The sequence below is a fragment of the Coptis chinensis genome, chromosome 5 (assembly GCF_015680905.1).
Source record: "Coptis chinensis isolate HL-2020 chromosome 5, ASM1568090v1, whole genome shotgun sequence".
Lineage (NCBI taxonomy): Eukaryota > Viridiplantae > Streptophyta > Magnoliopsida > Ranunculales > Ranunculaceae > Coptis > Coptis chinensis.
The window spans coordinates 79664517-79684699 of NC_141460.1; the positions used below are offsets into that span (position 1 = coordinate 79664517).

The 20183-nt window shown below is 36.4% G+C and overlaps 2 long non-coding RNA genes across 5 annotated transcripts; both read right to left on the bottom strand.

Moving 5' to 3' along the window:
* Positions 1–4295: 4295 nt before the first annotated feature.
* LOC147499137 (uncharacterized) lies at positions 4296–8741 on the bottom strand. 4 transcript variants are annotated; one of them, XR_015194424.1, is made up of 5 exons: positions 8617–8741; positions 8282–8368; positions 4775–4839; positions 4660–4688; positions 4296–4523 (listed from the first exon to the last, which is right to left on the bottom strand). It is a non-coding gene; the product is annotated as an uncharacterized LOC147499137 (long non-coding RNA). The 4 variants fall into 4 exon arrangements; XR_015194426.1 differs by having other exon boundaries at positions 4296–4540; XR_015194425.1 differs by having other exon boundaries at positions 8626–8699.
* A 7814-nt stretch (positions 8742–16555) lies between these two features.
* LOC147499138 (uncharacterized) lies at positions 16556–17122 on the bottom strand. The gene is made up of 2 exons (XR_015194427.1): positions 17063–17122; positions 16556–16876 (listed from the first exon to the last, which is right to left on the bottom strand). It is a non-coding gene; the product is annotated as an uncharacterized LOC147499138 (long non-coding RNA).
* Between the last annotated feature and the right edge of the window lie 3061 nt (positions 17123–20183).

The window sequence follows — 20183 nt, forward strand, 5'->3', positions numbered from 1 at the left end:
TTTTCCTTTTGTCATCCAAAGACAACCGCCCTTGCAACCAAGTAAACAGCACGAGACACACTTGAAAACATAGGGTCCCCATCTCTCAAGCTTTTTCCCAACATATTTGCCATGACCTCCTTCCTCGACTGGAGTTTCTCAGCATCCACATAGTCACATGAAGATTCACTGATTGTTTCAACAATTTCTGCTATACCCACATCTTCGACTTGGTCCAGCAGCTCAGTGAGTCGACCAACAGAGTTGTGTACTGCATTTTCTACATCTGCAGCACTGGTTGCTAATTTCTCACTGACAAGAATTTGCCGGAGAACCAATATACTGCACATTTCATTAAATTAACATATATACTAAAGCAGAGAGTTCTAGGTGAGAAAAGTAGAGACCTCCAATAGAAGATTTTCTCTCTCCTAGGTGGCACTCTAATATAAGAGTTAGCTTTTTCTAATAGCCCCTACAATGCCACGTAGACTTCTCTTTCAATTAAAACTCTTGACTTCTTGAGAAACCTAAATATCTCCAAATTGGCAAAGCTTTCTATACTGCCTCTGCTTATCTTTTTCTCGAGTCTCGACTTATATATATTTTTTTGACAGGGCATAAAATATTTAATATGTTGATAGAAACAATTAAAGACGGGAAGATTGGTATTGAGATTTTTTTTCAGAGATAATATATAAGAAGATTCAATCGATTAGATGATCCTCAATGTTGATGATTAATGTTCTCTTGGTGGCTCTTCTTGCATCTTACTCTAAAGAAACACCGTCTGTTTTAGCAGTGGAAGTAGTCATCCAACGTGAAGCTATGGATATCAGATGGGCCAGTACCAACCCTGCCAACAAACATACACGCACAAAACAAGAAAAAATAAAAAAGATTAGATGAACTCCAGAAAAACTAGAGCTATGAATTATGTCATGAGGATAAAAGTGCTTGAACCTCAAAAAGACTGAGTAACATTCGCTGGAAGCAGGTAAAACTCTAAACCTTGGGTTTCCCAGCCTTCAATAAGTCTTCAGTGTATGGTACTGAACCACATAAAGTGAGATCCAAGAGTTAGTTTCCTTTCTAAACTAAAAAATGTTCCAATAAACAAGTATATATATGTGCACTGTGTGTTACTACCATAATATAGCTTAAATATCTGTACAATCTAAAACTACCAGAATATAGCCGTCTAAACCATACATACCAGATTCAAGATAACCAACATAAATGAAAATGCCAAAGAATCAGATGGTATATCATCCAGAGCAAATAGGGCTTAGATTCTAGAGACTTCGAGGCGAGCTAAAAAGTGGGGAGTCTTCAATTTCGCTCAGAAAATTATATAAGTCTGCTCCATATGCAACATCAGTAAATATACATAACCTTTACAGAGTCCACAACAAGTCAGTATCTAACTCCACTTTGAAGAAAATAGGTTCTGTACAACACAACACATATAACTTCTTTGAAGAGTTTGAGTGTATTATGGTATTTTCGGTATTTCCACTTTCTATAAAATAGGTTCTGTACACATAGCCGAGGGGTTCGAGTGTATTTTGATATTTCCAATTTCGGTTATGTACAAGTCCAATCTCTTTTTCGGATTAATTGACAAACAAAATAATACAATTAAAATTTCTATATATATTTTTAGTCTTGCTTCTCATAAATCCCCACACAATCAAGTTCTTTACTTCGATCTTCCCATCTATACTCTCAAGAAACGACAATTTGCTCTTGTATAGGTGAGATAATAAGCTATATATATAAGATCTTTGAATGTGTAAGCTATAGATTGTATATATATAGTACGAAATTGCAACTTGCTCCTGCAAAGGTAAGATAATAAGCTATAGAAGATCCTTGAATTTGCAAGCTATATATTGTCTATAGATAGTCGATATATATTCAAGAACATCAACACTTTGAATGGGGTTTTTGTTAAGAGATAGTTGTGTAACAATATAATTTTAACTTGAATCCTCGGACTTCCTAAGAAATCTTTCATAATCTACTATCAACAGAACGAACAGTTCATAAAAATTTCTCATATGCTATAGCTTAGACGTAGATGATGGTTTAGAGTTGGGACAGAATTAGCTTTTCTGATCCCCTGAACCCTGCTGAGAGATCTCAATATTATCCCCCTTTGTTGCCACAAGAATCATCTAACTTAACTGTCCAAATAAGCACAAGTACAAAGACTCCAAGTAAGGCACTGGAACTGCCTTAGCTTCAAACAATAACTCCAGCTAACTTGGAGGTCAACCATGGGAATAGGCAAACAGTTGTTCCTCCGTGAAGTCTAAATAGTCCATCAAACACAGAAGTCATTGGTTACATTTTTTTTTTTTAAAAGGCAATGTTTATGAGCTGGGAACTTTTGATATAAACCTTTACATAGGAGAGTATGCATAAAAGTCTATTGGGATCCTCAGAAATTGTTGACCTTAACTCTTCACAATTTTTTTTTTTTTTTTTATCTTCACCACTGGTAATGCATAACCGACGACAAAGAAGAATTCATCATTATTAGCGATGATTATTGAAGATTTGCATTGTTTCAATTATTAGTTTGTTTGTTTACTTAAATTTATACAAAACAATAGTCAATTAAAGAAATTATATTGTACGTTCAAAAATAGTCTAGACACTATGTTCTCTGCATTAAATCTTTTCCATCAAAAAGTGCTAGACCAAAACCACAACTGGAAATGGATGCCTTACCTGGACTGCATAGGACACATGTGATAGATTGATAGAGTACATTGGAGCATAGAACATATTTGATCTTAATAGTGTTTCATTACATAAAACAATGTTAGAATATTACGATCTATATCATAAAAATACCTAAAAGATCTCGGGCGTATGCCCGGGGTTCAAAATCTAGTTCTAACTATACTAAAGCGCTCCACGTCATGAATTTTGATATTTTGCATACTTTTTTCTCTCCCTCATGATATCATATTTTGCATGTTGTTCATCTTTAGGCGGACATGGATATCTCAGGAGATACTGATATATTTGATTTTCATTTTTAAATGTCTACCCAAAGTCATCCCTGTTGAAGTTATTGAGTTTCCATTGCTTAATGGTAGCATAGCACACAGTGAGTTCTTCGATACTGGACATCTACTCATTTTATTTAGTGTTATCAAAGAAAAAACTACTCATATCTTGCTTAAAAAGTCCACTACAAACCACAGCACGATTTAGGCAAATGAATCATTAACAAGCATCATGCGCTAGCTGCTAGAGTTGTGAACACCATGGTTTCCTAGCAGAAGCTTTATGTGAAGACACACTCATAACCCTCTCAAAACACAGGATTTAAGACACCCAGATTTTGCTTTTAGATCTTTCACTACCAAGCAAGACCACCAATACAGTACAAATGCATTTAGTTTTCGTTGCTGCTACGCCCCCCACACACACACACACTCTCAGCAACCTGCTATTTGCTGAAGATCGAGAACTTCTTTTTGTTGTTGTTGGCAGACAAAATACCACCCCACACACACACACACACACACACCCCCCACACACACACACACACACACACACACACACTCACTCTCAGCAACCTGCTATTTGCTGAAGATCGAGAACTTCTTTTGTTGTTGTTGGCAGACAAAATATAAGCCCCCACCCCCACCCCACCCCACACACACAAACACAACACAACACACACACAAACCAGCCTGCTATTTGATGAAGAGAACATAGCTGCTCTCCCTAACCACACCCCAAACCCTGATAAGTTGTTGGAGATTAATTATTGTTCACAGGACGGTAACTGTTAATATTTTAATTGAAGTTTTTCTCAACAGATTTACACAAAAGTCACCACACATTGATTATTTTTAACTTTCAACAAAGTGCACCAAGAATGAAAGTGTTCCAAACAAGTCTTTTGTACTCATTTTTCTGTTCTTTTACATACCCCTCCGTCCCTCTCTTTATAGTTTTGCACGGGCGTAGACGCGTAGTACATGTTTATTAGTAAGTTTGCAACTAACTTGTGTGGATACTGGATAGAGAGTTATATAGGGGTCCACTATAATTCTTCTGGGCCCAACAGAGGCCACTCTGAAGTCTGAATAGTGGCCATTATATGGGGCATAATATAGTGTCAATGCGTCATTATGCAAGAACTGAAACCTTTTCTGTGTAATGGCTGTCATAATCGATCAAGTCGAATTTGAAAGATGCTTGTAACATTAGCGCGATGTACTATCAACTCAACTGTTTCAACTCTCAAAATCAACAAACACTAGCATCCATACAAGTCTCAGCAAGGAGGAGACATAAACAAGAAAACATGTTATTAAAAAGTATAACTTAGGTCGACCTGTACAACACAGCCATGTAAAGAAGACTGCAATAACTACATTTTTTTCAATCATAGGTTTCCTCACTGTTGAAGTTACATAATAGTAAGATTACAAGTTCACTGACCTAATTACAAGATCTGCATTCTTCTTGGACTTGTTAATAATCTCTGCATTTGGTCGGTCATTGTACTCACTCTGAAGTTGAGGTATAACTGTATAATTAAGGGAAGAAAAATATTATTACAGGGCCAAAAGGTAAGAGATGTAAAGCAAATTTCCAACATCATAAAACTAGAGTTTAAGCTGAGATTGCGCTGAGTATTAAACTTACCCGCCATTTCGCAGTATCTAGTGGTAATCCTGAAAATAAAGACAGAAATAACATGAGACTTCTACTTATCTGTCTATAGTTATTTGTTGTTGAACATATGTTGGCATGAACTTACTCATCTCCGAAGTAAACCTCTTCAGGACTCGCTGCATAGCTGTTACAATGTCAACCTCAAGGAACCTTTACATAGTCAAACAAGGGTTATAAGAAATTTGAAGAACCTTTCGAGTTCTCCGCTGAAGACTATAAAGAATGCTTCACTGTTTGACAGTACTCTATTTTCAACACTTTGGCAGGAATACCTTTCCTTTTAATTGTTACAACTACTTCTGTTCATTTTAACCAAGGATCAAAATATCGAATTCGGTGAATATATCGGTGTATCCAAAAACCGATATATATCGGATATATCCAGTTTTTTTGTGACCAGTCCAAACTATCTAAAATATCAGAAATATCGGAGGACATAATAGCAACATTTATTTATTAAGAAAATCATAAAAAAATATTGACAAATAATTAACCACAATGTCATAATCTAATGTACTCAAAGTCTCAAATTACAAAATAAGATAAATAAGTTACATCAATACATAAACGAGTGGCGTGGTCGGGTCAACTTCCATACCCCATTCTTGAATCCTAACTGCTTCACAATACCCTACCCAAGTGTATACAGAGTTATACCCACCGTCGAGAAATTGTCGAACATATCACTCATATTTTTGTGTTGGAAATTCTAACATGATTCCAATTCGAGGAGTGTTGGTGTAAGTATACATTGGGCACAATGAAACAAATCTAGGTACAATTCCAACAGATTCATAACTTGGATAGAGTTGTCCATATGTTGGTTCAGATTGTGGTGCGCCATAAGGTTGTTGATCAACCCCCATCCAATATCCATATAAAGAACCATATGACGCACTACTCGTAGAGTGACTGATCATGCCACTAGAAGAATCGTTATCTCTTGATTGGTTGTATCCCCAACCACTACCATATATCGGAAATATCGGATATCTCGCCGATATATATCAGATATATCGGAAATATTTATATTAAAAAATGGTCAAAAAATCAAACGATATATATCGTAAATATTACATATATCGGTTATATCGGCGATATAAAGTTTTATATCGGAAATTCCGATATATATCGGGAAAAAAGGGTTCTATATTCGGTGGATATATCGATGTCGGTGTACCAAAAAAATGATATATATCAGATATATCGGTGATATTTTGTTCCTTGATTTTAAGAACTAAACCGTCCTTCCCAAGTGAAGGTGGGAATCAAAACCCAAGACCTTGGGCCCAACCCCCCAAGGCTTGACCAGTGGGTCACTGGAGATTAGGCTGCCACAGAAAGAGCACATGCTCATACAGAATTCCAGGTTCTATTTTTTTGCTAGGTAATTTTAAAGAAAGATTTAGCAAGTTGTTTTTATTGATTTCTTTCAGTGAAAGTGTTGGACTTATATAGACTCCATACTCAAGCAATCTCTACAGGATATCTAAGAGTTATCTCTTAAGTTGTTATAGAAAATAGGATCTACTGACACTTGTATAAGACCAAGTCTTCCAAGTCATTGAGCTGTAGATTAACACACAACAGTGTGTTCTGTGCTCTATTACTCCCCTTCAAACTTGACGTGGGTTGGAGCCAAAGTTCAAGTTTGCTTTTAAATCCTTCAAAGACAAATTTCGAAGAGCAGGTTTTTTGTGAAAATATCGCAAGTTGTTTTGTTGAAGGAACAAATCTAATAACGAGTGTCTTGAGAGCAACTTTCTCCGCGAACTAAATGATAATCAATAGCTATGTGTTTGGTTCGAGCATGGAACACTGGATTGATTGATATGTGAAGTGTTGAGATATTATCACATAATAGAACTTGTGGTTTTGACTGGAAAATTCCAAGGTCACGTAGGATGAAAGAAATCCATGTGAGTTCAAAGCAATGTAGATGCCATTGCTCGATATTCACCGTTGGAAACGTGATACGGTAGGCTGCTTCTTAGCACTCCAGGAGATACAATTAGACCCCAGAAAAGTACAGAAACTAGTAGTAGATCGTCTAGTAAGGGGGCACCCAGCCTAATCAGTGTCGGAAATAGCATAGAGATCAAGACTGCTATGCTTGAGTATGCGGAAACCAGTAGAGATAGTTCCTTTGATGTAATGGAGTATTCTTTTAACCATCTGGAAGTGTGCATTGGTAGGTGCATGCATATGTTGACAACAGTGCTCACAGCATAGTTCAAATTGGGTCGTGTCAAGGTGAGATACTGAAGTGTGCCGACAATCTTTCGATACTCGGTAACATCAGGATAGAGAGCTTCACCATTTGAAATGAGAACAGGTTTAGCAGCCATAGGAGTAGATGTCGGTTTGCAATCAGTCATCTTTGTATTATGAAGCAAGTCCAGCATATATTTTGTTTGAGATAGAAAGAGTCCATCTTTGAAATATTGTACTTGTACTCCGAGAAAGTAACTAAGAGGGCCAAGATCCTTTATGGAGAATTGAGCCCTGAGTTCTGCAACAAATTTATCTAATAAAATATTATTGTCACCAGTGAGTACTATATCATCAACATATACCAGTAGAACCATTATATTAACACCATTGTTGAAAATGAATAATGATGAGTCAACTGGGCTGCATCTAAAACCATACTCAATGAGATAAGAACTGAATCTATCAAACCAGGCCCGTGGAGCCTGTTTTAAACAATACAACGTTCGTTGGAGCTGACACACATGATTTGGCAATAGTTCATCTACAAAGCCGGGGGGTTGTTCAATGAAAATTGTGGTTTGAAGATGTCCATGTAAAAAAGCATTCTTAACATTAAGTTGCCGGAAATTCCAACCTTTAACAGTTGCAATGGTGAGAAAACAAATCCGATAGTAGCGGTGTTTTATTACGGATGAATGTTTTCGAGAAAGTCGACTCCTTCCCTTTGGTTATAGCCTTTCGCTACAAGTCTTGATTTCAGCCGATCCAATGAACCATCAGATTTGAGTTTGGCTATAAACACCCACCGACAATCAATGACATTCATGTAGAGTTGTCCTGGAACAAGTACCCATGTCTCATTGTGTGAGAGAGCATTCATTTCTTCTAGCATAGCAGAATTCCATCCTGGGTGACTAAGAGCACTTTTTGTGGATTTTGGTGTGGTGAGGATAGGAGTAGTAGTAGCAAGTAATCCATAAAGAAAGATTTAGCAAGTTGTTTTTATTGATTTCTTTCAGTGAAAGTGTTGGACTTATATAAATTTTTGATTGTATTCAAATTCTCAATTTAATGATAATGGGGGAATATGATACAAGACTTACGAATATCCACACATTTTTGCTAGAGAAAACATGAGAGTTTTGATTTGCCACTTCTGCACCGCATTCTTCAAGTGTGCATTCAAAATTGCACCATTTGTTACTACATAGTTGATAATTTAATATTGAGTAAAATTTTATTTATATTGTGTGTGTGTGGTGTGTGTGGGTGGGGAGGGGAGGGGGAGTGATTAACTATCCCCTTATACTAGTTTCTCTGGCATTAAATAAGTTTGATTGCCAAACACAACATTTAACATTTCAGACTTGAGGCTTACCATTTCTCATCAAATATAGAGGAAACTTCGTTCCAGATACCCTCTTCCAAAAGTAAGTAATTCCCCTCTACTATCACTATTTTATGCCTGGAGAGGAGCAAGAAAGAGGAACGTCATAAGAAAATCCAGGACTACTAAATGACAACCATACAAAATAAAGAGACCTGCCAATATTTTCAGAAAAGATAAACGTCACTGAGCCTACAGGGTAAATGTAAGGGGGGGAAATCAGAAAAACCACGAGCTTGTGTATATCCAGTTTGTATAGAAAATTATATTGTTGGATTTAATGTAGATGATCTGGATGACTCAAGTACTTGAAGAAAATGACTTACTGTCGTTACTGAAGGCTCACAAAAATATCATTTTCCACTGTATCTCCAACGCCGTGGTCAAAAGATGGAACATAAACTGATCCCTGAAATAAACATTGTTCACTATTAACCAATGTACAAAAATCCCAATCTTTGGTTTGGACTTTCGATTAATGATAGAAGATTTTATAGGTATTTCCTGACACGTGTCCGACATGCAAGGATTTGGAGTGGATATACCCACTCGAACAAGGACAAATTATATTCACTATTATTAATTTTTTTAATATTTTTTTTATCACCTCTAGCCTAGTATAGAGAGTAGATATTAGCCTTAGATTCATATTGTAAGTCTATTTTTACGAGTAGAGTAACTTCTGAGTCATATAACTATCCCCTATATATATACCCTGAATGACAGCCCGAATTGACACCCATACCAAAAAATGCACTTTTACAATGACTTAATAGTTGATCTTTTGTGGAGATGACTCTCTTACCATGTTGATTATGTCGGCAAAATATCGATTCATTTTGATATCTCTAGTCTTGTCAAATTTATTTACAAAACTGAAAAATTATAAATCGTTGAAAAAATTGCAAGCTTCGACACAACTTTTGACATGATTAAACATATTGAAATAAGTTGAATTTTTTTGGAGATCATATCTACCAAAAATCAGTCATTAAATCATCGTGTTTGGCAGGAGTGTCTATTTGGAGTGTCATTTAGGGGTGTTAATGTAGCCTGACCGAGGTAGGTTCCGTTTACAACACTTTTTATTCAACGTTTTATACAATACCCCCCACCAGACCCTTCAAGATATTTTAGGGGCTAATTTTTTGTGGATAAGATATTTTCACTCTGGATATGACCTCCACAAAAAATCGGGTCCTTTGAACATTTTTAAGTTTGCCAAAAAAGGGTTACAAAATCGATATTTTTAGACCGTTGATAAAATTCATAGGTTGAGAACAATTTTTCTCATGGTTAGGAGTTTTCAAATGAGCTAAATTTTTGTAGAGATAATATCTATGGCGTGAAGATCATATCTACATGGAATCATGGCTCAATTCATATTTTCAAGAGATATTGTATAAAACATTGCATAATATATATATATATATATATATATATATATATAGGATGTGGCTAGGCCGTTGGGGTATGTTGGAAAAGTCTAGTTATCCCTAATATACTAATATCACTATTGGTCATGGGTTGGTAAGAATTATGCACTTAAGCATGTTCAGGTGGCGTAATTTCAAGATAGTGACCTCCCCGAGAAGTCTCAGAGGGTTAAGATCGGTTAAGTAGGCTTATCACTTGGGTTAATTAGTTACAGAACTTTTGATGTATATCTTGTAAGGTGATTCATGTATATTTTTTAAGTTGTAAACCAGTTTCTATAAATACAATACGTCTTTTAGGCTGAGTCCAATGACTCTGCACTCTCCATCTCTATCCCTCCAAAAAACAGTGTTATACGGATAGAGAGTAGGTTTTGTTGAATCAATGATCTGAACAATCCTACGCCACTTGAACTGGCGCGGTTTGAAACCCACATTTTTTTCAACGCCACTTCGACTAGTGCAAAATGAAAACAAAATAATAATAATATTTTTTTACATTCCGCCCCACTTCAAGTGGCGTCGCCATTTGGGTTTTTACAAACCACGACATTTCAACTCGCGTGGAATCCACTCTTCCTTCCTTAATAATACTCTCAATATATAGAGAGTTAAATATGGATAGGGAGAGAAAACCACCGCAACTCTCATCGATTTGGAGGGAATGCAGAGCCATTGCACCCATCCTTAGTCTAACCTCAAGTTGAGGAAAGCACCAACTCATTCGTTTTAAGTTTTCTTATGGTATTAGAGCCCCTCTAATCTTTCATCTCGTTTATCATTTTTTTTTTATTGCCTCAATTCTTTTTTTTTTTTCCGAAAATAAGCTAGCTAGGGATGGGTACAACTGACCAGAGGCATCTTCCTCCACTATTATTGCCTCAATTCACATGTATTAAATTAGAACTATAGTCTAGTGTACAACTGACCAGAGGCATCTTCCTCCACTATTATTGCCTCAATTCTTAGTCATGGCAAATGAGCTAGAATAATGAAGTTTTAGTTGGTGTCGCCAAAACTCAAGAAAGCAATGATCCGTTCTTCGTTCATCATTATAACAATCCTACGACAATTCTGGTATATCTACTACTCTCCTGAGATAACTATGATACTTGGATTCATGCAATAACCATGGCATTTCGGGCAAATTATCTTCACTATTATTAATTTTTCTAATATCTTTTTTTCATTAAAAAAAAAACATTGATATATAGATTATTTCCGATAAAGAGTAACAAGGCATGGCTAGGGCCGCTGGGGTATGTTGTAGGGGTGGATCTATGATCGAGTTGGTTGTCTGGGGCTATAGCCCCCCTAACTTTGCCACACACACACACGTGTATATATATATATATATATATATACAGGCCGACTCTTAAACGGACGTCCGTTTACGGACTTATTATATAGTGTCTTGCGAAGCTTATATAATGTCTTGCACAGCTTATATAGTGTCACATATAAACATAAATTAAAAAGTTAATAAGTGTAAATTAAAAAAGTTGTTCAAGACACTATATAAGTTGTTCACGACACTATATAAGCTGTTCAAGACACAAATCCGTAAACGGACTAGTCCGTTTAAGAGCCGGGCTATATATATATATATATCGGGTCGGCTACCTTGACATACTATTCTAACATACCATCTTGACATACCTAGCCAACCGTCAGATTTAGATTGAATCTAGTGATCAAATCTAGATTTGTTTTAACAGAGAAACATAAAAAGGGTAACAATGTCATTTAGGCTTTTAAGCTTTCTTCTTCCCAAACTAAACGTGCCCTCTCTAACAAACTTAACCCAGCTCCCAACTCTCTCTCTCTACAAAAATAGGACGCCTCTAAAAATCTCATTTTTCTCCCTGGAATCGACTCCATGATAAAAAAGAAATCAACTCCACGAAAAAAATTCATAAAGAAACGAAGCTCTTCGGCTCTCCCACAATGAAGAAGAACTCAATCAAAGCTTTAGTACCACTGTCCAAGAAGAAAAAATTGACTTAAATGGTTCTCTCTTGTCTCCCTCGATTCTGAAGTTCTAACCGATAATGAAATAATTAGTTTGGAGAACTGGGTAGATTTGATTTCGTGGGTTTCTTTTTGAAAAATAGTGATTTTGGCTTGAATGGTTGCTGCTATTGTTCTTTGGTGTAGATGAGTTGAGATGGTAAATAATACAGGTGTAGGTGTAATTCAGTTTTTGGGATGTAGTTTTCAATGTGTGACTCAATTTTCGGTTAGAACACTTAGATCCCAGAAACCATGAATGGCTATATGTAGATATAGACGGAATTCTTGTTTCTCAAACCAAGTTATCGGTCTGAAATGGCTTAGCTTTAGTTGCAATCACGTTATAATCCATACATTGTATAATCACCAGTAGCTCATCATTTGTGTATTGTTAGCTTGCTTGATGTTTAAACTGTTTCTTATAACCGGCTTTCTCATTTTTCTAAGATTAAAAATGCCGGTGTAACTATATAAACACTTGTGACTTTTTTGATGGGTATATTTTTTGGTAATAAACAAAATGAATTCAACTTCCACAAGGCAATAACGCCAATGGTGATACCACGCTCACTTCAGCATTAAGCTTGTCAAGATGTCTAGTGGTTCTTGACTTCCCAAAGGGGAACCAATAACAACAATGCTTATATGGATATATTCTCCCGTTCCATAGCTGCCTTTCGCTCAAACTTCAAAGCAAACAACACGAAGTTGAGAAGAGAACTTTGCGGCGGCTTTGACAAAGATCTCGTAAAGAAAGAAACGTGAATGAAGAAGAAAAAGATAGAAAAAGATCGAATTTCTTTTTGAGAAAAAATGGAAATGTCACTTTTGTCCCACCCCACTTTTTTATTTGTTTGGTTTCCATACACGCATATCTGGACATTAGATTATGTAAAATCTGACGGTTGGGTAGGTATGTCAAGATAGTATGTTAGAATAGTATGTCAAGGTAGCCGGCCCGTATATATATATATATACAGTTTTGCTCTAGTCAGGACTTCTCGGATAAAAAAACTTCCGGACCAAACAAATTCACGTGACTTTTTTTTCTCTCTCCTTTCTCTCCACTTTTTTCTCCAACCCCACTCTTTCTCTCTCCTCTCTCTCTCTCTCTCTACTTTATTGATTTTCTTTGACCCCACACACTCTCTTTCTCTCTCTCCTCTCTCTCCACTTTATCAAACAATTTCACGTACTTTTTTTTTCTCTCTTTTCTCTCCATTTTTTTCTCCAACCCCACCTTTTCTCTCTCCTCTCTCTTTACTTTATTGATTTTCTTTGACCTCACACACTCTCTTTCTCTCTCCACTTTATCAAACAATTTCACGTGCCTTTTTTATTCTCCTCAATTTTTTCTCTCACGCCTCTCTCCTCTCTATCTTTTAATTTCTTTTTCGACACTTCCCAACTTTTTCGACACTTCCCAATTTTTAAGAGTGTTCCAACGTGGAACAAAATAGTCAACACTATACTATTGCTTTTCAGCATCAATACACAAGTCAGCTCAATTTTTTTCCTGTTTTTTTTTCTCAAATTTTTATTATTAAATGTTAATTAATTATATTCCGTTTTTAACATATTGGGTGGTATGCTCAATTTATATACATTTAATTTCTTAAGAATTATTATTAAATGCCAACTAATTATAATGCTGCTCATATTTTGAAATTGATATGTGTAGCATCTATTGAATGGATATGGAGTTTGAACATTTGGACTCAGATGAAGAAGAACAGTCTGATATAGTTTATATGCCTGAAGTAAAAGAAGATTGCAAACCGAAAATAGGACAAGAATTTCTCTCTTTGGATGAAGCTTATGAATTTTACAATACTTATGCAAAAGTGGCTGGATTTAGTATACGAAGTAATTCTACTAAGAATGATAAAGAAGGCAATGAAATAACTAGGAAGGAGTACTGTTGTTTCAAAGAAGGGAAACCTAAACAGAAAATAAGAGAGAAAAGAAAAGGCGACGGGGGATTGTTCGTGAGGGTTGCAAGGCAAAATTGTCGGGTTTTGAAGAATAAATTGAAGTCGGGTTACTGTCAATACCAATTTATCGAGGTCCACAACCACTCACTTTCAACCCCTCATAAAGTATATCCGTTGAGATCTCACCGCGGCATATCCGATACAAAAAGTCATTGTCTAATCTTTTATCATCTGCTAATATACCTATAAACCAGCAAATTAGTATTCTTTCAATGGAAGTGGGTGGAATAGAAAATATTGGTTGTACAGAAAAAGACCTTAGAAATTTTGTTAGAGATTCAAAAAGCTTAGTAGATGGGCATGATGCAGAGATATTGATGGAATATTTTTTGTCAGAGCAAGAAAAAAATTCTTCATTTTCTTTTAAAACTGAGATCGACGAAGAAAATAGGTTAACTCATTGTTTTTGGGCTGATGCAAAGGCAATAAGGGCGTACAAGCTTTACGGTGATGTAGTAGTGTTTGATACAACTTACAAAACCAATAAATATGGTATGATATTTGCACCATTTGTAGGGGTGAATAAACATAGTCAGACTGTAATATTTGGTTGTGCATTCCTGTGTGACGAGACGACAGAATCATTCATTTGGCTACTCCAAAAATGGATGGAAGTAATGTCAGTTGGCCCTCCCAAAATGATTATCACCGATCAAGACCCTGCTATGTCAAAAGCTATTGCTCAAGCTCTTCCAAATACATATCACCGGTATTGCATTTGGCATATTCTGAACAAGTTTTCTGAAAAATTAGATGCAATCATTTATAGAGATCACTATCTTTGCTTTTCAAAATGCATTTGGAATACAGTCCGGGGAAGAGTTTGAGGCAATGTGGCAAGAAACAATAGGGAAGAGCTTAACTAAAAGATAACACTTGGTTAGCTGCATTGTATGGTATCTCGGTCCAGTGGGGGTTCCGATCATTTGTGAAACATTTTATTTTCACATGTCGTCAAGTAGTCAACGGGCGGAAAGTTCACATGCATTTTTCAAGAGGTATGTCTCTAAAGAAAATTCTTTAAATGAATTTGTTACGCGATTTAATAGGGCACTTGAATACCAGCGTCATAAAGAATTGCAAGCTGATCATGTTGATAGCAATGAGCGACCCGTGATGAAAACCCCAATTTCTATGGAGAAGCAGATGGCAGATATTTATACATTGTCTATTTTTCTTAGATTTCAGAATGAGTTGTGGGAGAGTTTGGAGTATTTTATTGAAAGTTTGGTAGAAAATGAAAAGCAGGTTGTCTACATGGTGAAAAGGCCAAGTGCAAGAGATTATAGACCGCGGAAAATTGTATATGATATGGCTCTAAATTTTGCTACATGTAGCTGCAAGAAATTTGAATTTGAAGGAATTCCTTGTAGACACATTTTGGCTTACTTGAAAGTTAGTCAAATTGTTTACTTGCCGGATGCTTATATACTGAGTAGATGGAAGAAAGACACAAAATTGGAAGAAATAATATCAGATGGTGGGAAAGAGGTGAAAGAAAATAGTAACAACGACTTTATGTTGTTGAGGCACACAAAATTATCTCATCTTACTTCAAGGGTACTTGATGACGCTGTAGCTTGTGAAGAGGCAAGTGAAGTATATGAAGAACATTTGAAAGTGGTACATGAAAAGATTAAGGAAGTGCTGGCTATTAAAGGAGTTGGAATTTCTCCAACAGAAAAAACGCATCGACATGTGACTTTGAATGAGCCTAATCTGTTAAAGCAAAAAAGGCAAAGGGAAACATAGATTACAAGGGGGAAAAGAGAAGGCACAGGTTCAAGCAAGTCAACTAAGGCGTTGTAATGGATGTGGACTTACTGGGCAATCACATGACAAAAGAAACTGTCCGAAGTTGATTGGTAATTTTCGATTGCTTACTATTTTTATTTAATAATTACTCTTTTTATTTTTATTTGTCTTGAGCTTAATATTGGATGTTATAGGTTCAACTGGCACTCAAAGTCCGGTGATGGTGGTGGTAACTCGTCAAATTCTACGAAGTTGAACGCTTGCCTTGAGTGGACCATATAGTGAACTGGTGGCGCTATCCATTTGTGAAATGGAGTTAGTAGTTTTTTTTCTTCAGTAAATTAAATGGGGTTTGTAACTAGAATTAGCACTGTTCTTTAGTATATGAATTGAGGTGTTTTTATTTTATTTTTTAAAGCTAATGAATTTTTAAACTTCTAACTTTTAATGACATTCAGCTAGTTCTCTGTACAAGTTTGTTAAAGAATTTTATTCGAAGTTTCCAACCAAAGGACTATTCACTGTTTCCTTGTTCCACTGTTTCTGACATAAGTTTCTGACAGCACAAAGTGGTTGTCACAAAAAGTTCCACACCAAGAGTACAGTTGTAGTCCCACACCTTTTCCCCAAACTCCTTCAAAGCCTTGGTAAATTTGAACGTACTTCAAACAGACACACACACACACACCAAAGAATCGATCACGGGTGAAGTTAATCTATTAAAAGTTTTATTATTGTTTTTTGTGTGATCTAGTGAAAGTTAGTGATTTTTTTGTTTGTGCAATCAACAGCAACAGCAACAGCAGGCTTCTTGAAACAATAAAGCCCTCTTTCCGAAAGCAAGTCGTAAAAGTTATCCCCGTTTAGTGATCACACGGTCGTACTTTGTAGTAAGTATACCCCGAAATTGCCAAATTTCTCGAATCTGTGTCATATAATCATATCGCCATATCCGAGTTATAGGCCACAAGTCAGGCATATCACAATCCTAGTGTCTAAGATGTAACTCAATCCAACATTACTCGTGAAATAAATTAAAGCTCCTGAACAAGTATCATTCTACCCACTCAGAAAAAGAAAGAAAATTTCATGAACAAAGAAAATACACTGTTTGACATCACCACAATTTAGTAGTTTACACACAAAAATCCAGCAAAAACCTGTTTCAGAAATCAAGTCTCGTTTGGTCCAGACCATATGATATCACATTAGGATTCATAGAACATCAATAAAAATCACATTATGGTAAAAGTGCCTCTGTTCATAGAACATCAATGAAAATCACATTATGGTACAAGTGACTGGCTCATGGTACCCGTCCTTCCATTCGTTGGTACATGTTCGATTCAGACGGTTTGTATGTGAAGTCAGATGTATCAAAGCACATACTGCTTATGCAACAGAGAACACAGAGATTAGAGAAGGGTTTCGTAGTAAGAATTGCAAGAAATTGGCTATAACAATGAAATCCAATGTAGACTGCAGTTCACTAAGAATGCACAGAAAAATGACTCCCTACATATTTGCCTCAAGTGTAAATAGAAATGCAAGGAATTTATGGAAGTAAAGCACACCTTTTCCCTCGTCCGTGCGCTCCAAGCATTATTTCTATTTGGGCGATCAAGGGTGCCAACCTGCCGGGTTCGCCAGAAAGTGAGCTCCTCCACACTGTTTTCAGAAAGGGCTGTGGAACTTGACACCTGGAAATTATAAGGTGCTTGTCATCACTTTCATAGCTTCAGAATTCACACAAATATAAAATGTAGGATAGTAACAAGCGACAAGTGACAACCTGCTTTTCATTTTCTACTTACGTGTATTGGTGGATACGTCAGGTGAGGCTTTGGTTTTCATTGGTAACAGATAATTCTAAACAATGTAAAAAACTTATGATTTCTATTCAGGTGGAATTAGAGTGGCCTTTATCTCTTAATTGACTAGAATAGTTAATTTAATGAGTGAAAGATACAACCAGAACCCCCACTTTTGGGATGGAGTAGAGGTTTAGTGTCACACCCCGAATTTCGACAGAATTCGGAAAAACATTAATTGTCCCCGACTCTTCGATTTCCGAGGTGTGACGCACTCTCCACTCCCAAAAACCCATAAACAGTTTTAAAATATGCGGATAATTAAAACCAATAAAAATTTTAATTATACAAAAGTCCTCTTCATTACAAAAATTCCCAATTAAGATTAGGTTACAAATCTCTTTTCAATAACTCTTTAATTAAAATATACAAATGAGAATACAAAACATTGTCTAGGACCGAAGCTATATCACCTCGAGGGAAAACAAAACTTATCCCGAGATGCAATGCTAACGCAAAACCACAAGCAAAACCAATCTTCTTCATCACTAAACCTCGTCAAGACTTATCAACTATGTTCATTTAATGAACACACCCGATAAGCAAACATGCAAATCGGTCAGCATTATAAACAATGCCGGTGTGAGTAGCCCTAAAACAACATATACTTATACAAATATAAACACAATCCACAAGGCAATTAGTTCCTCCACCGAGGCCTTAACTTTCAAATCGACAAATACAACATCCTTAAGAATAATAATTAAGGCAGGTAGTTCCTCCACCGAGCCTTTAACTTCCCACTAACCACACAACAAACTATACACATAATAAATAAGGCATGTAGTTCCTCCATCGAGGCTTTTTAGTTCAACTAAACAAATAACCAAACAAACGTATTATATAATGCATTCATTTCATGCTCAATCACGAGTGGGTCGTCTCTGCCCAAGTAATTAGTTTGACCCACCCTTATGCAAAACCATATATAATCATCTATCTACATATACATCATTAACAAATATATTACCATAATTATATTAATTAAGGTTTTATTTATGCGTGTCCCTAAAATCACGTCATTATCTATGTCTTACCTAGTTTTCTTGGCTACCACAATCGCTACCCAACGCCCGGACATGTACATCCACATGCCTCCCCTTACATAATGAACCACTCCGTGCGTAACCACCTCGAAATGATGCCGCACACCGTAAATCCTCACACGGAAGCAATTATGTAAGTAATGCCACTATTCGCATAAAATATTGCGCATCATCGTTCTATTTTTGCGAACGGAATAATCAAGCCACTATTCGGCTCGCCGGGAGGGCCATTCAAATTTAACTCAAACGCCGGGAGGGCGCACTGAAGGCCATTCAGATTAATCAAACGCCGCCGAAGGGCCAATCACATGAGTTGTGGTAGTCAGGTTCTAGGATTTTCGTTATGTAATTTATTCAGGTGTCATACGTTAATGACTCATAAACATTCCACTATATCACGTGCAGGTCAATTACCTTATTGCACTAAGCCATAATATTTAGAAACATCTCAATTATATCTCATAACCACTTTCATTCTTTTACGTGCCAATATATTATTGCACTACACTACATTCCCGTGGGCAAATATTCACCGATACTATATTAGCATCTCACATATAAAATAATGGAGTGTATATACATTTCTCCAAGATATTGCATTAATATAACTATCCCAACATATTATATCATGTCACAATGCTTCAACGTATCGCATACATCTTTATTATAACGTATTAGGAATATAATGTCTCCTAACATCTCAATATCGTCACGTGTCAAAATACACAACATCAATGTCAAATCTTTCTTAGATAATGACAACCAAATATATACTAGCTTCCACAGCATTTTATTATTATATTTGTCCATATAATATACACATAAAAACGAAGCACAAATAAAACAAATCACGATCCACAATCAAAGCCCAATATAAATATGCTTTACACACTACTCACGTCAAATCTAAATTAGATAATGACCAACCAAGTTATATAATATCGACAATATTTTATTACTATATTTATCCATATAATCAAATATGTGAAAAACTAGAAAAGTCAACATTCCCAGTCAAAGGTCAAAGGCAACGGTCAACGGTCAACAGTCAAAGTCAACGGTCAAAGGTCAACACCTCATGGTCAAGGTCAAACTCAACATGTCATGGTCAAAGTCAAACTGTCGTTTCCGTGTTCGACAGGTTCAGGGTCATAGCCATGGATCATGGCTAAGGTCAATGTGCATGGCTCATGGGCTCATGGCCAAGGTCATGGTTCGGACCCAACTGGCCGAGCCCAAACCTTAGACCCCGAAAGTCTAAACATTGAAAGACACCAATAGATCTATTTTAAGTCCAATGGACTGGCCCCAATCAATATTAGAAACGGGCCCAAAAACTTATACTGAACAGGCCCAAAACAGCTAATTAGTTTGGCCCAAATCCTGAATAGAACTCGGCCCACAACTAACACTAAACCGAAATTTCGTCCAACCACTATTGAAATTTCGCCAAGCCAATAAAACATTTCGCCCAACCACTTAAAATAGAAATGGGCCCAACACAACTAATGGGAAAAGGGCCCAAACAAAATTAAAACAAAGTCGGCCCAACCAAAACCAAAACCGGGCCCAAGCCCCAGACCCAAATTCGGTCATCTTCCTCACGACTCTTCAGCAGCTCCACCACCAGCAAAAAAATCCGGCCACCACAAGCTCTAATCGACCACCCACTTTGACCCCACGGTTTCACTCCCTATAACCAACCCTACAACTTTACTCAAAGCCACAAACTCAATTCTTAAGTTTAAAAACTTCAAACAAAACTGGATCTGGAACCT